Genomic DNA, 23,447 nt, shown 5'->3' with positions numbered 1-23,447 from the left:
TTCATGTTATGAAGTTTAAACGACAGTCGGAAGAATAATAAGACGATTACTTGTAGAAATCGTGGTCGAGGATACCACATGGATCGCGATGTCTATATCTCCGCGGCTTCTTTTTTTCACGTCCCGTGTCCTCGTTGCGGTACGACGTAGAAACACGCGCGTTCACTGTAGTTATGCTTCTATGCAGCCTCTGTTGCTAGGCGCACCTCGGCCCACCGGTAATATTTTTAGACGATACGCTCACATGTCGCCACTAATTTTTGAATGAATCAGACAGATCCCTTGAATCTGCTTTCTCTCAATGAGAGTACAGTCATTCGCCGAAAAATGTTATATACCGTTATATACTTTGTTATATAAAAGCTCGGAAATAAAAGCTTTAATAGAAGCAATATTATTATTTTTATATATTATTTTTATATATTATTTTATATATTATTTTATATATTATTTTTATTATTTTTAACTTTCATGTGCATATTTTATTAAATTCACGATTAATAAAAATATTTAATTTTGAGCGAAAATAAAATAATTCCGTTACCGAATCTTAATCGCGGGGATTGATACGTGAACTGACAACTGACTCGACAGTGGACATTCGTGAAAGTGCACGGAAATTGCAGCGCGCACTCGGCTGCATTTCCCGTCGCGGGGAATAAATGAGTGGTTAGACAGAGCGATCCTTTTTACTTATCGCCGCGGTAATGCCTCATTATTACGTGCAGTGACTCACGCGTGCTCACAATAAAATGTAGGAATATTAAATTCGTCGTAAGAGGGGAGCGCTCATCACACCGAAGCGAACTGCATCCTCGGTAAACGCGGTATTGCATGAGATTTCCGGTTTATTGTGCGAAACATCCAGCGCACGATTAAAGGAAGTTAATATCGACCTCCAATATAAACCTCCAAAAAACGCGATAATAAAATCGCGTCCCGAAATTGCCTGACGATTCTAAAATGATCATTTACTGCAATTTTGGATCGCAACATAAATATCCAAGCATGGCTAATACAACTGTCGATCCGACTGTTGCTAAGGACTTCTAGAGAGACGTCGAAAGAACCTTGACTGGTAATTTGGATCTTCCTGTGGCTTTAAAACGTGGTAATTCTGTAATATTCTGTGAGAAGCAGGATGATGCGTATTTAGATATACCGCGGATTAATAGGCTGATAATAATTGTAGAAAGATAGAAAATTATAAAAATACAAACGAGTTGACAATTGACTAAGAAAAGAAATCGTGATACATTTGTTTAGATCTATTTTACATATTTAGACTTGATTTTTATAAAACAGATTTTATGAATTACAAATATCGCATTCTTTCCGAACTTAACCCTTAATTTTTTAGCAACAGAAAAATGTTTCATTTTTATTCGAATCTGTATTAGTTCAACAGTTTTTTATCTGGAAATAAAACTGTTTAGGAACATTTGCGCTCACAGTGGTGAATGAGAAAACTAAGTATGTCGGTAACTGACAGCTCTCTTTTCGATCCTTGTGATATTCGATAATTTTATGTCGATTAAAAATAATTTGAATACAATTAAAAAAATATTTAAGTATTAAAATCTCAGATTATTTGCATGTGATTGTTTTCAACTAGGAATTTTTTATTAATCATCGAAACACTGTCGATGCGTTATAAGGATAAAACGACCGACAGAGTTTCCGCATAGTTTGGCTTGTGTAATATCGCTACTCTTCTCGCTAACTATATAGTTTCATACATTTGCAGAGAGGACTCTCGTTTAAATGTGAAAAAGCAATAGAGGATGAATCAATAGAGGATAAAAAATAGATATATTTAGTATTGTAGATTAGTATTGTGAAATGTCTGTGTGTGTTATATTTTACGGAAAAAAATTTTACATCAAAATATATTATATTATACAGAACATATTCTATTATTATCCCACGAATCATCCAAATTTGGCAACCTAGCAAAGGAAGTCATCGCACTTATATAGATACTGTTTGGCCCCGTTTTTAGGACCGATAATCTGCTTCCTGATAAACGAGTAGAAAAAGTATGTTAACAGAATATATCGAAATTGAATTCCAAAACACATAAAAATATATATTTTAGAGAAGAATCTGATAAATCGCATAAAACAGATACTTTTTTAAGATAATAAATATCTTTTCATTTACTTGTGAATATCAATGAAGCAAATATACAAACACATTTAAACTCCTAATGTGCATGTGTGCATGCGTACACACGAATTGATAAACATCAAGTTTTAAGAATTAATTCAGTAATCAAATCTCTACGTTTGCCCAACGTATAGAATTTTGACCCAGAATCAGAAAAGCCGAGTAAACATTCACGCGAAATTCGCGTCATCGGTGCTAATGTTCCGCAATATTGATTCCGATTCTCGCGCCCAGGAACCATGTCAGCTAATCTGGGCCCATTTACAATTTGCTCGAATCGGGCAGGAGAAACTTAAGAGCGGAGGAGGGAGGAGGAGTCTCGCGGGCCGTTATTCGAAGTTGTTTTCGGCATTATTTTCAGACAGCGACTTCCCAAAAGAAAGAGAGAGAGAGAGAGAGAGAGAAAGAGGACAGAATCTTCCTCACGCCCTCCCGGGCTCTTACAAATTGCGGTACGGGTGCAACGTACCTGTTGTTTACTACATAGCGGGTTCAAAGCCCGGTCAGTGCAACGGTCCTCCACCTTCCCTGCCCGCCCGTCCATATATACAACCCCCCCCTCGCGCACCCCCATCTCCCCAGTCATGCCCACGGGAGATGCATCCCATCCCCTACTGTCGGCCTCTTCAAGGTAAGAACAGAAGAGCGGTAGTTGCCTGCGGTAGCTCTCTCTCTCTCTCTCTCTCTCTCTCTCTCTCTCTCTCTCTCTCTCTCTCTCTCTCTCTTTCTTTTTCCCGAAGAGAGAGCTCTTCGTGGATGCGCAAGACGAGGAGCTGGCCGAGGAGAAGACCGAACCGCTGCGAAACACGCATACATGGCCGTGCGGAGGAGCATCGCGGTGCGTGCATCGCGCGACATGCACCCGTGACTCGGCAGAAATCGTTCCAACAGGCGAACGAGTCCCGTCCACGAGCGAGCGTGGTTGTTCCGATCCGCGCGATAAGCGCTTTTTGCGCTTTCGTCGGACGCCCGCGGGAAGAAGAGGTTCAATGTACCAGATAGATTAGGGTCGAGCAGAGGGGAGATTCTTTCCTCTCGCCGCGAGAGTGATCTATCCTTCGCGAGAGAATAGATCAAGACGAGTTACGATGTTTTTTTTTTTTTTTCAGCGAATGATCGTGTCGGAAGCTGCAGAAGAATTATCGAAGAATGATTCAAATGTATTTCCCCCGAGATGGTACTAGAATTAATTTGCAAGAGAAAATACACGAAATATCCTGAATCTGTAGTTTTATTTAAATATAAATGCTAGGAATATATCAGTTTATTAAAAAATCGATTTTGTATAAGAAAAGAGAGATTATAAATGCCTATAAAATAATAATATTATGTGTGTTATTATTATTTTATAATATCTCTTTAATTATAACTAACCGTTATATAACTGTTATTTGGTGTTTGCTGGGAAATAATATATGTAAATTTTCTACGTAACGTAAAATTGCTTTGATTAAAATATAAGTTGACAACTATCTAGAATATAGAATATTGCTAATCAAAAACAAATGCTAGATCGAAAAATATTTTCTAATTAAAACAATACATATATTTCATAATTTGATCAATTTAATAAACTTCTGCCTCCTTGATTCATGACTTCATTGTCTTAAAGAGAAGCGCACGGCGGAGAGAAGAGGTTTCTGATGATGCAGTACACGAAACAGAGGACGTGGGGAAAGACGTAAGGAAGGACGTAGGGTTCATAGTGCGGTAAACCAAGAGAAGAGAGACGGGACCGACTCTAATCCGAACGAGCTCCGTACTACGACGTAGTACTCCAGTGGAACCAGGGTTCAAAGCCCGGTCAACACCATGATCGCGCGTCTCTTTCTTGCTGCCTTTTTTCTCCCTCTCTCTCTTTCTCTTTGCCCTCTTCCCTTCTACCTTCTTCGCCAGCCTTCCTCCTTTCCTTCTCTATCTCTCGTTACACGACGGCCATTTCATGACTCGTACACGCATAAACGCAGCATCACCGCGATCCCCTCTCCGCGCTATCTTGCGCGCTCTTCCTCTCTCTTTCTCCCTCCCCACACTCGTAACAATGTCGTTGTTTGGCTGCGGTGATTCATCATCGGACGAAGATAAGCGGCCAATAAAAGGAACCGTAGAAGGCAGCAGTGAAGGATAACAACATGCTCCGCGCGATCCACGAGAGAAGATATCGGATAACGAAGATGAAAAAACTGTGAATTGATACCTCTGCGCGAAAGAAAGGAATCCTCTGTCGCTGACTAAATCGCGCGACTGATATCATCGTGCCATGTGTTTAAGGTGTATGACGACGCAATGTATTGGTATATTTTTGTGAAAAAAGATTATTCAAAACATTCATTTACATAAATGAATATATTTTGAATCCTCTTATATATATATATAATTCACATAAATTGTAATTTTCATACACACATTTAATTATTAGTAAAAAAAGGCTTAGATTGCAAGTAATAAATAGATAAGCTCTTAAATTTCTAACTTACTTTCACAAAAAAATCGTTTGATTATATCAACAAAACGTATAGAAGGCATTTTGGTTAAACCAAACAGAATTTCTACTTATCACGATAAGACTCAATTTTTTATAACGAACATTTAATAGCATATTTTCTAGGTGGATCTATAAAACTTCTTGTTATATTTTAACTAAACATTTTTTTTTAAATTTAGTATCATTACCAAGAAAAGTTGATAAATTTAACAGAAGAAAATTAATCATACTCGTCTGATAATTCCTAGAGGAATTCTGATTCGTCCATTTTTCAACAGACTGATTGAATGTACCAGATTTCTAATTTATGCAACCAGATTTTTTTCTCAGTGCATGCAACAATCTATGTATTATTAGTAAATTTTGTCTGCTTCGGCGAATGCGATTTTGATGGAGAAAGGAGCAATAATTCGCAGATTTCTGTTCCGGTTATGCGCGATCTCGGCGGAAGACCGGTTACACGGACACGGTCATTAAAACATTTCGCCTCGAAATTATTTACCGACCCGGCATTATTTTGTCGACGCAATATAACTTTAATAATACCGTATTTCCGTCTGTCGCGATGAATATAAAGTACCCATGCGGCTGCCTTCTAACGATATGCAGTCGCTCTCACTGTAAAGAAATTTATTGTCGGTGAGATGGATGAATGCAATTTGAATGCGATGGACTTTCTAGGAATCGTAATACACGAATAACTCGGTACAATTGCGAGTCTCGTTTGAGAAAAAAAAAATTTCACACAGAGAAAATTTCACACATATATTAAAAAAATTATAGAATTTGGTAAAAAAAATATCATAAGGAAATTTCGACGCTTTATCTCAATTTATTATTATTTGCGCGAAAACGTTGTATTACCCTTTATTACATTTTATTTTTTCTCGAAACCAAGTTTTTTCTCTAAATTTCTCCAGTTTTTTTCTAAATTTTTAAGAGTACACATATATTACATTTTGACAGATGAAATTGTGAAAATTCTTTCTTTGTTAAAATTTTGTAAAAATATATTCATGCAATATTAAAGAGAATAAATAAGATTGATTCGATGTACATTAACAATAAATGCTCACATGCACTCTGTAATTGGTGAGTCGCACTCACACAGATGCTCCTTGGGGTTAAACTCGAATAGCTCTTTCTTGACGACCGCGAGGGAGCAATCAAGTAATGATTATCATTAACGACTTGCGCTTTATGCGGCCCGTTTATCACGAAGATCTCCCGTGTGCGACGCGCATAAAACCGTGACATTTATATTACAATCGCCGCAGCATTGTCGCTTTCGATGTTAAGCCGCTGATGCAGCATCTCTCGTGAAAAGTCGCGTGTAAATCGCGAATCGTTCCGTGCTTAAAGATGCGCGAATACGTCCTTTCAGAATCAGTCATGCGCTATTAATTAGCAAGCGTCGCAATATTAATTCTCTTGTTATCATTACAAGATCATTATTTACCATGCAATCAGAATGTTATTTGCTGTATAAGCAGGTGCAAAATCACAACGTCAAGAAGTCTTTATGGCGCTCGTTTATCCTTATTATGTGGAAAATTTGATAGAATATCGCATAGTAAAATTAGTATAGTAAAATTATAATTAAGGCAGTAAAGTTCAATTCAACTCTACTAATCTTCATTAATAAAATGGAATATACGACTATGAATCTCAATTGATATTAAATGAAAAATAATTATGTCATAAGTAGCTTTTATATGTTACTTTTATATTTACTCCTGCTTTACAGTAGTTAACATTTGAAGTATATAATTCAAAATTCACGCGAATCGTCTTGAACTCTCGAGAGGAGAAAAATTGTCTGGCCAGGAACCGTTGTGGGCAAACTTTTGCGATGTGTGCGCAGAATCATATGCGAAAATTTTAAGTGTATGCAATCGCGTACTACGCTGCCGACCTTGAGCGTAAGCGATTTGTTTACGAAAGGGACGTTGACCTCGTGTTGTTCCTCGCAACCATAATGGCGACCATAATCGCGACCATGTTTGTCGAAAGGGAGGAGAGCCTTGCGGCGTTGTTCGCAGGGATCCTCGCCATTTACGCGATGTTTGATGACTTTCGTCGTTACGAGAGAAAGAAAGAGAGATTTACGGCCTCTACGATGAAAATTCTTTCTCGAGATGTTCGCAATTACGATAATCGCGGGATAAACGTCTTTTTTTCTCGTAATTTTCTACGTAATAAATAATTAAAATTAAGCACAGATTCTTGTAAGAGCGGATAATCTTGCGTTTTATTTATGGATAAAGTATTATTGAACAAAATGACAGTGTGTGTGTTTATTTATTATATAGTTTTAAGATTAGACGATTGAGGTTACTGGTCTTCATTATGTTCACATAAGCATCGCGATAAGACTTAATCTGACGCGTGTATGGCCTCGTTATCAAGTTTTTTCTTATCGGCTTAATATGAAACAGTCTCGAGCCAAAACGTAAAATTTTTATTGTATGGAAAAAAATTAATTCATACGCATACGCGTTTATTCAACTAGAATTTCAGTTTATTAAAACTCTATTTCCTCTATTTCAAACTTGTCGGCATATCATGTCAAGCATGATTCATGTATTTACATAATTATCTTCTGTGATTATAGACAGTTTGCTTCTTTCAAAATTTTCCATCTTTCCATTTATGAACGTTCCGCGTAATTTTAATTGAGAAAATAAGAAATTAATATATATATAAAATAGTAACTAACCCGTTTGTTGCGCAAAAAATTTTTTTCTTTTTTTAATAGAATTCGAGAATGTTTTCTTTTTCATCGAAATAAATATTAAGAATTTGATGAATCAATGTAACGATTTAAATTACAATATATTGTGGCTAAAATTGACAAGCAACTGATATTAGCGTTTCTTTATATTTTTTTAAATATTTTTCGACATTATTATTATTATTATTATTATTTTTAAATTAGTAATAATAAGTTGCTATTATTACTAATTTAAAAATAATAATAATAAGTCTAATAATAATAATAATAATAATAATAATGTCGAAAAATATTTAAAAAAATATAAAGAAACGCTAATATCAGCAATAATGCAAGAAAAGAAAGTGGAATATATAATTTTCTTCGCATTTTTACGGGTGGTTTTATTAGCGCACCCTGAGCAATCTCTCTTGCCGTGTGCACATTGAATTGTAGTTTCTTCCCGAGAGTTGCGCGAGGTTAGGAGATTGCATTCTTCGACGTAATTTCGGCCCAAGGTCCCGCTAAGATTTCCTTCTCTCTCTCTCGATTCGCTTCGTTAATAGCCGGATCATATCTGCGAAGCCTCTTATTCTTGGCACGGAATTGAAACCATGAATTGCGACAAGAGGTGATTTTTTAAAGCATGAATAATTGACATCATTTTGCTGATCTCACTAAAATTTCTTTTTAATAACCGGAAAAATAAGATGATTATGATTTCGGAGCAAGATTAATTTCTATCACAACAATGTTGTGAGTGGAATTCCATTGGTGGATCGAAACATCTTTAATTATATAATTATAGGGAACGTAGCTTGAAAGATTTATACGGTAGATTGCATTGAAAACTATTTTCTTTTCATTTTTTTTTTTACCGGAGAACAATCTTCTTGTCATAGAATTGGACGTTGGATTTAAAAAACCGGCTCAACCGAGACTCTCGGGCAGCATGGAAATTCTTGGCTATAAAAGTTTCCATTAAGAGAGAATCACCCCGTATAAGTCATAAATGGAATTAACTGGTGCCGGAAAAATTTTTGACCACGGATTTTTAATGTCGCACAATGTTGCTAATTTGACACTATATTTTAATGCTGCAATTCAATTTCACGTATAAGATACCTTTAAAAATATCTCGCTAAATTATGACTTAAAAAATAATTTTAATTATGAAAAATCACGATCGAATTATATGTCTCAATTAAAAATACGCAATTAAAAATATTCCCGAAGAGTCTTGAACGAGTTGAATATTTTTAATGTATTTATATAAATCTACTTTGAGTTTAAAATTTAGATAAAAATCACATAAAGGAAGATAGTCGAAAAATATGCATAGGATAAGAATCGTTTAACGTGAGAAAGTGAAATATATTAAGTTATAAGTAAATCTATAGGGGTCATCCACCACCATCCACTCGGTGTGGGAAGCTGTAAGTACGGACAAAACTTTTCATGTTGCTGTCTGGTAGGGATAGCCACTTTGTGGCACAGTCTGGATTACGAAGGGAACGAAGGTTTTTGTCCGGTGCAACCCTACGAGCGGTCGTTGACCGGGAAATGACCTGCATCATGCCGAGCTTGGTTCTCAGTACCTGCCCACAATGTTGCTAGAGTAACCTGAAGAAGACCTGAAGAACTTGAGACGGTAGTTAAGACGCGATATAAAGAAATGTTTTGTCATAAAAACAATACAATCTTGTTTTTTGACTTTATAAAGTTTCAGACAAACAAAAGAAACACATCTTTAATTTTATATTTAATATTGCTTACTTTCAATATAATTCTACATTATCTTTCCATGATATTAATGTGTGCATGAAACTAGTGTCATCGAACTTTAAAATAATTTTAACAAATTTTTTAGAATTATTTTTTCCTACTATTATGTGCTTAAATATGTGTGTATCTTCTTATACATTATTTTATAATGCATTGTTTTTTCACCGCTAATCATAATAATAACAAATAAAAACAGAAAACATGAAAATCTTTAGACACAGGGTGGCATGAATAGCAGCAATTATTTTGCGCATCAATCAATTATAGAGATATCTCACTTTTATTTTCGGAGGCAAGTACTCGTTTCATTCATTGGGTGATGAGGCCGAGAGAACGAAGAAAAAAGAAAGTGGCGAGCAGTATCGAAGCCTCGAGTAAGAACTCGTAATAGCCGAGGAGAGAGTGACGTTGTGCTGTAGAAATTGCCGCCGCCAAGATGTGAAAACGCGGCTTTGAACATCGCCGGCTGCAATTCACCCGAGAAAAGAGAACCCTTACAAGCCGCGGGAACTCGAGCAAGAAACCGCAGGATGAGAGTTTTAAAGATAACTATGTACGCCGCGGAAAAGATACATTACAATTACTAGACTCAGAGTTTTCTGTTCGTGTTATTATTAAATATTTTCATCGCGAAAACTTAATTTCATGGCAAGTATTTCAATAATATGCATTCCAAGCGCTCCGAAATCTTAAAGTTATCAAAGTTTCATGAAACTAATGTTAAAATATTGTTAAAATATTTGAGATTCGATGTGAATGATTTATCTTTAAATGCTTAAATTACCCCTTTTTCTTGCACACGAATATATAATACATATAAGATTATTATTATATGCAATATACATATAATATATATTCAGGATTAATATTTATTAATAAATAATATGTTTAGAATTTGATATAAAATTTTTTATGAATTTTGTGGCTTCTTATATATTATTAATATTATATAAAATAAGAAAGAACTGCAAAAAGAAAAACAATAAAAACAGATACATGATTCGCTCACTCAGAATTTTCTAATTTATTGAAGCAATTATAATCTTTGCCTTCGCAGTTGCGGTTCCCGTTGTAAATTATGAGCTCCGGGCTGGGCATTCGTATAATACGCGCTTTCGTATAATCAAAGGTTAACCACATCGAAACTAGTAAATTCATTACGAAAGACCACTGTAACGGTCAGGAGATCCGATCCTTGTAACGAATCATTTGTTTATCGCAATTTATATGCCACAAAAATGAAGCGCGATGCTTCTTCAAACATATGTGTATATTATATTTCTCATTCACATTTTAATAAAATTAATCCATGCTTTGATGAAAATTTCCATAGACAATATATATATTCCTGGACAAAATTAATGCATAATTTCTTTTTCACTTTTTCTTTAAAATTTTTCGTTAAAATTTAAATATCAGCTTTTAAAGAAAAAGTGAAAAAAAAATTATGCGTTAATTTTGTCCAGGAGTATATTTAAAATCATCACAATATATAATTAAAATATTATTTATTCAATACGAGTGTCTCAAGTCTAATTTTAATATCGATGATATTTATCAGCGCAAAAAAATATTTTTTTCGACAGTATCCCAATCGAACCCAGTAATTTATTGTGACATATTGCACATCTGTGATACGTGCGCCGAACTCTGCCGTGATGCGTATTAAATGCACGTACATCAGCCTCGGAGCGACCGGCCCGGTCCGTTCATACCGGCAATCACGATAATCGCGAAGTTTATCGAGGAGCCCTTCCTGATTAACGAGCAGTCGCGTCAAAGCGGTAAGATGTCAAGATCGCGTGATCGGCGACATTGTATTTCCCGAAAATTCGCGATACGATCGTATTCCCTGAAATTTGCATAAAGTGCTGCGCCGCCCCTTCGTGCACAATTTTGTTGATTATTGCCCCAAAAAAATGATGTATTCCCGAAAGATCGAGATCTGATATGCGTGTGTTTCATGAATATCATACTGCTACTTTTCATAATTTGTTTCACTAAATATTCTTGCATTGTTATTAATTAATACAGATTTTTTGATTACGGAATATACGTAAAATAAAAAAATTATTAAATAAAATAATTATATTAAATATTAAATATTAATAATAATTAAATTAAATATTAAATAAAATTTTTAAATATTAAACACATATATTCGTATATATTTTACAGTGCATCAAATTATTTGTAGAAAATCGTGACTTATCTTGCGCTATTTTTAGAGCGACTTGTAATAACATAAATTTCTCTTGAAAGTTAATCTCGTGTTATTTTACATACTTCTACGATAGTATCGAAATATATATATATACACACTAGTGACCAGATTACCCGCGACATCATTCGTGACCGGTTTGTACCGCATGCGGTTAGTATAACGCGCGAGAGCAAAGGTAAATTATACCAATATTTTTCCTAGACTTTTTATACAACCGATATAAGTGGCACTGACGGTGCATCGGTAATACACTTTAATTACACATATACGCGCACGCATTTGTTTGACCATGCAAACGGCTGCGGGACGATAATTTCGTGGAATTCGATCTCTTTCCGTGCCTGCGGCACAAAACCGATACTTAAAGTGATCTTTAGATTTGTAGTCACGTGTAGTGAATATGCAATCGCACAAATGTGTCACTTATTATTAATTACATTCGGCATCGTCGGATAAAATAAAAAGAGAGAAAATGAAGGCAATTATAAAATTTGCAATTTTTTTCGTATTTTATATATATATATTTTAAGACGTATAATATAAAATTTATTATTAATTTTAATGGCAAAGCTTTCTATAAATTTATAAGGTTTATTTTTCTACGCGAGAAAATATCGAGAATTTCCAATTAGATTTTCAATTTAGAGAAAGGAATTTTTTTTAAAAACTTTAAAGGGCAAGAAAAATTAAAAGAATAATATTCATTGTCAATTCTATTTGTATTTAATTTGTCATTTCTAAGAAGAAAAGCACAGAGTGTCTACTAATATTTTGTCGATAATGTAATGTATAATAATTGCTTGTGCATCAATTCTCTATCAAATCTCTACTAAAGAAAACTAATCTAACAACGTGTATACAATGTGTAGGATGTGCAGGTTAAGTTAGGTCCTTGCGCGATCGATACACGTGGGCGACCATGAAAATAAATGCAGCTGATCATCCCGGGAGCTTCGATCTCGATCCGCCTCCAGCTCGTCTCGCGCATCGCCGTTTTTAGTCACGATTCACGATCCGAAGATCGTGCGATGCACGAGCATCTTTTTTTCTCCCGCTAAAATTATTTTCATTGCGAGCGCATTTATCATTTTCACCAAAGCACAGATGTTTCGCTTCTCGGAAGGAGTGACATTCTTATTGCATAGTCATTCAATTAATATTTCATGATTATTTTACGATCGTTTAAAAAAAGATTCTTCTTTATTGCAAATATATACTTTTTTTCTTTTACTATTTTTCTCTACGTTGTTTGACACGTGTAAAAGTCAACATCATACTAACATTGAATAATGTACTAATAATGTGTAAAATGTGTATCTTAGAATAATTTTGTTACTAATTTTAGTAATATTTTAAAAAATACATCAATGTATTATTTAAACGCTATAAACAACATTAGAAAATCACACATGCATTTAAATACAAATTGTTTCACATATGGGGGGGATATATTAATTTAAATTTAAATTAATATATACCTAATTTAAAATCTGAAATTTTGATTCTCATGTTTCTTATCGAAGCTATTTATTAAATTTTCTAAACATACACGGAAGCCTATTAATTTTGTAATAGCGTCATATTATTTCGATATTTGATTTTCCATTGACAGATTTCGTAAATACACGTGCGATCGACGCGTTTAGAACTATATAATTGATTTCACTAGTCGATCCATTCGAATTTATCGAATATTGATTACCACTATTCATGTTTACCTGGACGATAGCGATCAGTACAAATTTGCCCCTTGCAGAATTAATTACCTGATTATCATGATTATTTAAAGGCACAAAAAGTGCCTGCGATTTTGATTTGATAAATTGGCAATTTTTGCTATTTAATCTACATTTCGTAAAAGTTCTAAACAATAATAATTTATCTTATCTCTTATTTTTCCCATATATTCTAGCAATAATTTTAAAAATAGATTCTAAAAAATAATTTTAAAAATTGTACATCCAGAGATTCTTTTCATTCTTTTTTCATAATATTAAATGAAGTGATTTGAAAAGATTTGATTCGTCATTTATATAAGGCAATTAAAAAAGCGATAAAAAAGAGAATGTTTTTACTCTTTCTGTCTTGGGCAAATTCGATATTGTATGATGGAAAAATTAAGAAATAAAAAATAATCACTCACATATTCATCTCCGGACACCGTGGACGAACAGCTGTCATTTTCTCGATTAATTTCTTATGACGATTCCAGCTCTTGACACTTTTAATACATACGAGACACGCAAAATATAATACTCCCGTTGACTATTTCGACGAACTCTGACCGATATCCATTGCAAGAAACGCAATCGCTCGTAACTTTATTCGGCACTTCCGAATAATGCGTAAACATATCCGACGAGATGCGAATAAATCCAAACTTAAAGACGTGTCACTCAGCACTTCCGATTTAACGTATTTGTCAGCACAAAGTTCGAAGAGTAAATAGCGAGCACGAGCACCGACTGTTGTGTAAATATCGTAGGTAAGCGATGATGACCTGTCTCGATGAATCCATTGTCGAAAGTTCCTCGAGGCTCTCCTCGAAGCTCTCCTCGATGTTCCACAATGCACATACAACACGCACGATACCGTTCGTCGAATGAGCTACGAGATAAGCGAGACGCCCGTGTTCGAGGAATTCTTTCGACGAAACGAGAAGCGACAGCTGATTACGAATTCCGGAAGACACGGCCAATCGCGACCGCGATAAGCCGGTAAACACACCGAGATGGCCCGTCATGTGACTCGACTCCATCGGGCGAATCCGCGAAGCCCTGCGACGTAAACTAAGCAGCGATCGTGACACTAGGTCACGTGACGACGCGCACTTGCAGCCAGCTTCACGCGTTTGCGCGATGCAAAAAAGTTTCTTGCGCGACGTAAAAAAATTGAGTCTCGAAATACGCGTTAAATCGCGATCGCACGGTCCGGTTAACGGACCGAGACGATCGCCCATCGGTAGATACGTCACTTCCGACACTCGATCGCCCGGCAGGGCTAAACGAGACGCGACGAACGCGAGACAATCCCGCGATTCGACCACACACCGGGGACGTGCGACGCGAACTGACCGGCGATTTCGAAATTCGGTCACGTGACACGCCTGACTTGGCGCATTCGCGCGATGTCGAAAAATTCCTTAGCCGCGCGAAACGCAACGAATGTCGAAATATACGTTAAACTGCGATCGCATGGCCCACCTGATGCATCAGGACGATTGGCCGTCGATAGACAACGCTTTCGACACTCGTTCTCGGATTTTAGGTACTCGGGAGGGACGAGGACCCGCGACGAAGGCGCGATTCGACTACGCTTCGGGGACGCGCGACGTAAACTGCTCGGTGATTTCGTAATTCGGTCACGTAATACGCCCGACTTTATACGGTCCAAACACCAGCATCTATAGTTGAGATTTTTATCAAAATATTATAGTTTGAAGAAAAAAAACACGTTAACTTTTTGCTCCGCGATTGTTTACAATGGCACATATGTCTTCTCTGAAAGGTACAGCTGAAAAAAAGATTGCGCAAGAATGTTGTGCAGTGATTTGAGTGCTAAAAATAACGATATGAAAATAAATAGTACGAGATGATCGAGGATAGTAAATTTGTCAATGATATACTAATTATATCTCAACATTTTAATGATGTTGAGATTTGAGTAATTAAATATTTGAATATCTTTACACGTGTTTCTTTTGCAGAAAGATTCTTGCAATTTATTTTCATATTCATGAATAGATATACCAGACAGATTTTATCATTTTCCTCATCCGAAATTGTGTGTGTATGTGCACACAATACAACTGACTTTTAAATTTAACTTGACGAGTTGTCGCTAAGAGATTGTTATTTATCCTTGTAACTAAAACTATTATCTCTAGTTTTTAAACTTGAAAAATTATATTTTTCAAGCATTGGTTATGTAGAAAATATATAATGTGAAGAATATATGTTGCAAGTATATCACGTATCATTTTTTTATTTACTTAATTTTTATTTTATTTTATTTATGCAATTTTTTTATAAAATAAGCAGTTGTACTATAGATTAATTTTATTTTTTTAATTAATGATTTCATATTTAATCATAATCGATTTAATCACAAACATTTTTCATTTATTTAATCATAATCGATTTAATCACAAATTTTGATCGGTCAGAACAATACAATTGAGAAAAAAAGGTTGTTAACTTGACTAAACCGTTCAACTAAATTATTTAATTGAAAGATTTAATTAAAAAAAAAATATTTAAGTATTTAAATTAATTATGACATGTTAAATCTAACATGACATCTATTTAACTTAAATATTTAAATATTTCAATTAAAAAAATAATAATTTAGTTAAACAGTTTAATCAAGTTAACAACTTTTTTTTCTCAGTGCAGCAATAAAGTGTCGAACTGATTTTCTAGTTTGTGTCGAAAATACATTATCCATCTGTTTCGTTCCTGCGATGTTCGTTGTGTCGTAAATGACTAGAAATAAAAGACAAACAGATTTTACGATGGATGATGACAAGACGGAAAACAGAAAGAAAAAAAGGAAAAGAAGAAAACGCATACCATAAGAATAACAATCTTTGATATTTACTTTATCCTTTTTTTTCTATTAAAAACGTGATAAAGACATATGCATATAAATATAAAATTAATATGACTATTAAAAATTTTCAAGAAAACAATTCGAAAGTTATATCGCCCTGATCTGGGCACGAAATATCTGTCTCAAGCATTACGTGCCTCATCCCGTGTAAGATTATCATCTCTCTTTTAATTTTTGTATTGGTGCCAAGAAGAACATTAATGGCGTGCAACTGATTGCGGGCTGTCAGCAGGATTAACGGCGTTGTCGAAGTCGTTTGAATCATTCCCAGAATAATTTCTTTATATTTAGCACATTGAAAAAATGTTTATAATTTTTGTGAATTATCAAATGTCGAAGGAAATAAAAATGCAATGTGATTAACAACAGAATAAAATAGGTTAAAATATATGGAAATATTCTTTTCTAAAAAATAATTTTCTGTCGTACGAAAATAATATTTATTTAAAAATTATTTTTTTTGTTGAGTATATAAGATCTACTTAAATTATTCGTACATATATACATGTATATATAAATTTTTTCCTTGAGATTATAGACAAAAAATTTATTAAGAAAAGAGAGAAAAAGAGAAAATTGTTTTAAAGAAATTATTCTTTTCTTAAAACAACAACATATTTTTATGATTCTGGGATGCAAAGAACGCATGTTATTCACCTCTTTGAAAAGTGTAGTACTTAAGAGGAAGATGATAACGGCGGCAAGATGAGGACGAACGAATATTCTTTTCAGGCAGCTTAACATCTTCCGCGCCACTTCACATATTTAAAATGCAAATCCGTATGCCAATAAATCTTTAGTACATGATCCGAACAAAAGTGTACAAGAGAGAGAAGAGAGAAAGAGAGAGAAAGAAAGAGAGAGAGATAATTTCTGTTCTTTTTCTCTCTGTCTTTCGCGATGTCTCTTCAGATTCGATTATTTATCAAAGCTTTGTCGTGCACGCTCCAAAACATCGCTATTTCCTATATCAAGTATTATCAAGTGATATAATCGATTTAACGATTCAATTTGATTGGCAGCGAAAGATAAATCAATTCCGTAAAATTATTGCGGTTATATAAGTCCGCATTTAAATATTAATCACATCTGAGACAACTGACCTTTTAAATTAATTAATTATTAAAATATAACCAAGCAGAAAAAATATATATACTACTCTTTCATATTTCAAATTATTTCTAAGGATTAAAATAATTAAAACAAGTTACTTTATACTTAATCTTTGCTCTCTTCATAAGGAATTACATATCTTCCTCGCCGATTGTACCGCAATTTACGGAAAGGCCCATAAAGAAATTGCTTGTTTAAGTCAATTGCATGCAAATTTTTTTAAGCAAACTAAATTGAGAATTTCAAAATTTTCTCGGCCGATAAGGATCATTTCAATTCTCTCGACATGTCCACACGAACTGTGATCTTTCTGTAAAGACACGGGTGAGTGGTGTCACTGTTCAAGTATGTGCTCGACTGGCCGGAGCTTTCGTACAGGGTTTATTATCAAGCGTCCTTCGACGCGTACGTACGTACGTAAACACGAGTGTCCTTTCGCGACAGTAAAGAAGAGAGAAGGAGAGAGAGAGAGAGAGAGGGGGGGGAAGGGGGAAAACTGCGTATCCGCGCACGCACACAGGTTTATTCAAATCTTGCTCGTAGCCTTAACGACGTGTAAATCACGAATCCGAGACACCAAAGATCCCTCGTCTCGTGTATACGACCGCGCTGTTAAAGTGTCCCCGAAAGGTTTTACGATAAAAGCGGGATCTTTCCAGGATACGCTAAAGTGAATCAAACGAGCGTGATTCTTTAACTTTAAAAGTCGTTTCAAGCTGCGTGCGTATGTGAGAATGTTTTATTTAGAGAATACGAATATGAATACAAAATGTCTGATCAGTCGATATATTACTGGCTAACACGAGAAGCCGTAAAATTGTGAATAAACGAACGATGAGAGTGGCGTGTGTTTACGAAAACATCGTGAATAAATTATCATTTTCTGAAATAAACATTCAAAGTAATCATCGATACAATCAAAAGAGATGTATTAAAACTTAATCCATATGCGAATTGTAAACATTGAGAAATATTTTGTTACAACAACAAAAGATACTTTGATTAGACTGCATCAATAATATTAAATTGATTAATTTTTAATATTTTTCTAAATGCTTATTGTGACGATATATATTTTTTACATATTTTAATTACTTAAAAATGATTTTAACAGTATCAAAAAAAAATTATTAAAGATGACATCAATTAATCTTTTCAATAAAAAAATATATATGCATAATTAATTTAAATATATTATAGCTTATTAAGAGTAAAAATATATTAAATTCAAGTCTACTCTTGTGTTGAAAATGAGGAATTGTCCACGTTCTCAAAAGGGGTCTCCCCGATATATAATCTCAACTGTAATATATTCCAGGACACGAAATCTTTCGCCCGGCAAAACATATTTTTATAGACGAAGAACGGCGCGAGAAAAAGCGAGCAATGCGAGGGAACGGCAGGGGGACGAACACGAAGAAGAAGAAGGAGAAAGCACGGGGAAATAAAGTAAAAGAACGCCGCGAGAGAGATGAGGAGACGGTGGCAGGATATAAGCGTACCGCGGTAGCCTCGAATCCTTTCGCGGCAGAAGGTGATTACGTCAAATCATCCCGTGCAACGATTCGCGCAGCGATTGCCGCAGCACGATCGTGTGCTGCTCACATACGAGAAAAATGGGCCTCGGCTCCTTGTGAGTCCTTCCAGAATCTGCAGAGCTAATCTCGTCTCGGCTCCATAAAGCTCCTTTATGAATGTACATTATTTTATAAAAGCGAGATATCATACAAATGTTTAAAATGTGAGGCGAATTAAGTAATAAATGGCTCTCAACGATGCCTTAAAACATTTTTCATTCGCTATAAAGTTGCAGATAAGCTGCAAAGAGATTTTGTTTCGTAGACCGAGAGGTTGAGTTACGGATTGTATTGCTCAGGACCGCACTTTAATACTTAAGTTTAATTATTTTAGGTACATGAATACCTGAGAATTACATGAATAAAATTTGCAAAAATATTTTGTTGCATTTGACGTAGAGAAAAAATGCGATTAATCGATTTTTATAAAAAAAAAGGTTGAAAATTATTTTCTTATTTTGGAAAAGAATAAATCATTTTATAAAGTTTTCTCATTTTAATAGTAGATGTATTATAAATAGCTCGCGGATCAGTCAGGAGGACGAGGGTGCCTATAGCAGAAAAAAGATTCGACGATTTTAATCTCTCCCGATGTCCTGCTTTTTTTTCGTTCCCTTCCCTTTCTCCTCCTCTTCTTCTTTAAGTCGTAAGCCTCTCGCATTCCCCCCTCATGTGACTTTTTTTCGATCTTCTTTTTCTCTGCCCTCCTGCTCTTCTCCTCTTTTTCATCCTTCTCCCTCTCCCTCCATCTCTCTCTCTGTCTCTTTTTCTCTTTTTTACTTCCTCTTCTTCTTTTTGCCCATGTCTTCCGAATGCTATTACGTGCGGTTGCTACCGCGGAGAACACAACTACCGATCAACTCTGCCCAGAAGACGTGGAACGCGGGAGGAACTTACAATTAGGCAATTTAAATCAACCGTTTCGATCCCCCTCCGCCCCTACGGTGACGCCAATTACCATATTTCATATTACCTACAGACTAAAGGAATAAAGTGGCCACACGGTCACGCTGGATTATGAAATAAATCTTTGCTCGCGGTGCATGCACGCGGCAAAAATATCTTCTGTTATGGAAAATAAATCGGCCTTTATTATTATCTGGATTATACGCAGAGAACTGTAGCACAAAGCGATAATATCACACGGATACACGAGAGATGTGTATGATGAGGCTCGTACGATACCTCTATAGAGCAACGTGATACGGCAGAAATCGTGGTACTATGTAAGGGAATTTTTTTTTCGTACGGACGAACGTATGGCAAATAGAGAATTAGTCTCGTACTTACAGGTGACAGTGCATAGATTGACATAGATTAGTAAATACGCGAATCGTTGACAAAGCACGCTTGACCCCTGCCAGTGGGGGATCTTGACACATCCTCCGGTTATCAGCTTATACTCAGCTCATCGCTGTTCCTGCCTGCGTCACGTCGGTCGTAGCGAAACACGCAGGATACGCCAACGTGATGAGATTAATCGAGCTGCCGACTCATTTGCAAAACATTTGAATATCTTAGATTCCTGCGAAAAGACTTATTTATTTTCACATCTCTAATTTTAAATTATAAATATATATTTATAGTTATAATTATAAATATATATTTTTATAAATATAATTTCTATAATTATAATTATATTTCTATAATTCTATAATTATAAATATATATTTTTATTTTATTTTATAAATATATATTTATAAATATGTATCGAGATAAATCTTAAATAAATAGAAATCTTCTGGAATAAAGAAAAACGAAAACTAAATATGAAACACTGACGTGTTTGTCGAATAAAAAAGATATAAATAATTTCATACTGAATCGTTTCTCGCGCGAAGAAAAAAAAATAATTCCGAAGATATGTGTTTCGTTCTATCGCTATGATTGCATTCGTACGTTGGCACACGAGAAAAGTGCACGCTATCATATTATGTCTTACCGTACTATACATTACTGCATCGTACAGTAGAAGCAACGCCAAGCACCAGCGTACGAGGAGAGCAGGATGGACGGAGGATAAGATGAGAGAGGGAAAGAGTAATATAACGTGTGTGCGCGGTTTTGCCTCTTTTGCCAGTTCTGCCTTTTTATTTCTTCCTCTCTTCTTTACCCTTCTTCGCCTCTCTCCTGATCCAGGAGCGTATCGACCGACAATGAGCAAAGATCGCTGCTTTTATTGTATTGTGCGTTATATTCTATGTATAACATGTTCTACGTCATTACATTTTATAATGATTTTAGTGAATCTATTGAAATAACAGAGAAGTAAAAAGTATCTGCTTCAAACATTATTATATCATAAATGTCAGTAAATGATTTTTTTAAATAAATGCGTAATTTTCAAGCTTTAAACCAATTATTTCGAATCTTTCGTAACGCAAAAAATATTCTGTAATTGACAACTATGAAGAGAAAAAAAGAATCAAATAACAAAATTTATCGTGGAAGTCGTTGCAGCTACCGCAGCGGTAGCACTAATAAGTGGTAGCGTAAATAAAGGTTGCAAGTAGTAATTAATTGCATGTTCGCTTTTTTTAAGAGGAGAGTTATCAGTTAAATCTCGCGTACACTATTATCTTTTATTAAGAGAATCTTCTATTTGGATCTGACTTGGTTTACAACCAGCTCTATTAGATAAAAAATTTTAAAATCAAGATAATTAGATGTTTATCATTGAAGAAGACTTTTATTCGAACGCTATGCAAGTTTCGTGGATATCATAAATATATGCTTTTCGGTCTTTAATCCAGATTTGAAACGCATTCTCTCTTTTTCAAAAGTCATATATGAAGTTGGTCGTAGTCGAGGATTCATCGAGAATTCCTCGAAACTACTCAATGACAAACGTGACGTTCGCGGAAGAATTCTTTGTGTCACGCGAAAGCCGCAAACGGAAAACAATATTATGCTGTTGAACAGACAAAGCATCAATGATATCCACGAAATCTCTCTTTCTTTCAGTTGGCGAAATTTTATACAAACATTTTGTCTCTCTTTGAATATCTTTTACGCGTAAATATTTTCTCTAATGATTTCTGGATGAAAGGGAGTACTTTTTGAAAAAAATTTCAACTGTCCTTTAAGATTATTATTCCCAGCACTTTACGATATGATGTATTTTTGTACGCGAGCGATATCTCTCTTCGTTCACTTCCGAGAAGCTACATCGTTAATACGAAACGCGAATGTTGCGCGAGGCACAACGGCCTCCGTCTTACATCCCTGCCACCTTCTCCCTTCATCCATCCTCGCCTCTCCTTCGCGCACTCCCCCATTCCCTTCTGCATCATCCCGAAGGGCCGATCTTCTCGTCTTTTTCCCCTTCGGGCCCCGCTCGTTCGGTTTGCTCGCTTTGTACAGCGTCACGGCTACTTTTGTTGCTCCTCGCGCTGCTTCTCCTTTTTCTCTTGCTGCGTCTTCCCCTCTCCCCCTTCCCCCTCCCACCGATTCCCCGCTTCTCTCTTTGTCCCTCCGGCTACGCTTCTCCTCGTCCCGAGATTCGTTCCTTTTTTCCTCCCTCTCCCTCATTCCTCCCCGCTTCAACTTATTCCAGTTGCTCCTTTTGTTTTCGCCGAGTGAACGAGATGCCGAGAACGACGAGGAGCAAGTATGAGGGAAAGATAGAGGGAGAGAGAGCGAGAGAAATTACGAGCGAAAGGAGAAGACGTTGCATCGCGACGAGGAGGAGACTCGAAAGAGAGAGAGAGAGAGAGAGAGAGAGAGAGAGAGAGAAGAGAGGCGCACTTGAGCGAAGCGTGTCCCGACACGCGAGATACGAGGATCGAATTCGACCATCGGATCCGGATCCACGAAACTCGCGATCTTTCTTGGATCACTCTCGTCTCGAGGCTTATTCCCCCTCCTCTCTCCCTCCTCATCTGTCCCTGTTATTGACGCTCCTTTTCCTCGCTTTTGTATCGATTTAACGTTGGAAAAAGGTGCTCCTAAAATCAGCTCTGCCTCTGAAACACGTCGCTCTAACGCGTTAATTATATTCGAAAAGATGTTTATAATTATTATTAGATGAGAGGGAAAGAGTTGCATGAAACGAGGTGTAAAATATTACTAGGATACATTGAAAGAAGCTATTTTCTTGCATCGAGAGGAAGAGAAGACTCTCGCTTTCAGTATCTCGATGGAGTGCCTTGGATTACTAGCTTTGTATTTTTAACGAGATTCGATGTGCATAAGAGAACACGCTCTCCTAAACGTATACTTCTTCTCACAAAGTTCGAATATATAGCAACGCGTGAAGCAAGATTCGATGAAGTTGTATCGGGGAACTTGTAGAAACACGACGGAGGCGGGACAAGAAGGAAGGAAGGAAGGAAGGAAGAGCGTCGGCGATCTCTTTGGCGAACGACCACTTATCCTGCCAATACATCTCGTAGCTTTCCGTAGAACAGCGCGATGAAGTGTGCGCGGACATGCACTCATAATTCTGCGAGGATCATTAATGTCATCGATGCTGGCGTGTAATATTGAAGCCGATCGAAAGAGGAAGAAAAAGAGAGAAAGAGACTCGGTAATAAAGTAGTAATAAACTAGTCTCGTTGAATAGAAATCTCAATGATGTTGCTTGCTGATCGCGTATTAGGGAGGAGATGTTAAAGCACACATGCTTGGCGTGCTCTTCCTGTTGTTTCCGCATCCGGGCACGCGTAAAAAACGAAGAGGATACGCTGGAGACTGGTTCTCTATCCCAGAGAGAAGGCAGAAAGAGACTTTTAATTGCCGCACAAAGTGTATAAATAATATAAGACTCTC

The 23,447-nt window shown here is 35.9% G+C and overlaps 1 protein-coding gene across 1 annotated transcript in view; it reads right to left on the bottom strand.

Annotated features, from left to right (window-relative positions):
- Positions 1–14,507, bottom strand: part of Hipk (Homeodomain interacting protein kinase) — a 129,976-nt gene extending 115,469 nt beyond the window's left edge. Inside the window, exon 1 of the mRNA XM_083088998.1 lies at positions 13,520–14,507. The gene's annotated coding sequence lies outside the window, so the exon portion shown is untranslated. The remainder of the gene's footprint in view (positions 1–13,519) is intronic.
- Between the last annotated feature and the right edge of the window lie 8,940 nt (positions 14,508–23,447).

Source organism: Camponotus vicinus, unplaced genomic scaffold, assembly GCF_025532165.1.
Source record: "Camponotus vicinus isolate PSW18456_S1 unplaced genomic scaffold, iyCamVici1.0 SCAF_1, whole genome shotgun sequence".
Taxonomy (NCBI): Eukaryota; Metazoa; Arthropoda; class Insecta; order Hymenoptera; family Formicidae; genus Camponotus; species Camponotus vicinus.
Note: the sequence above shows the minus strand (reverse complement) of the source record. Positions and strands in the feature narration are given on the sequence as shown.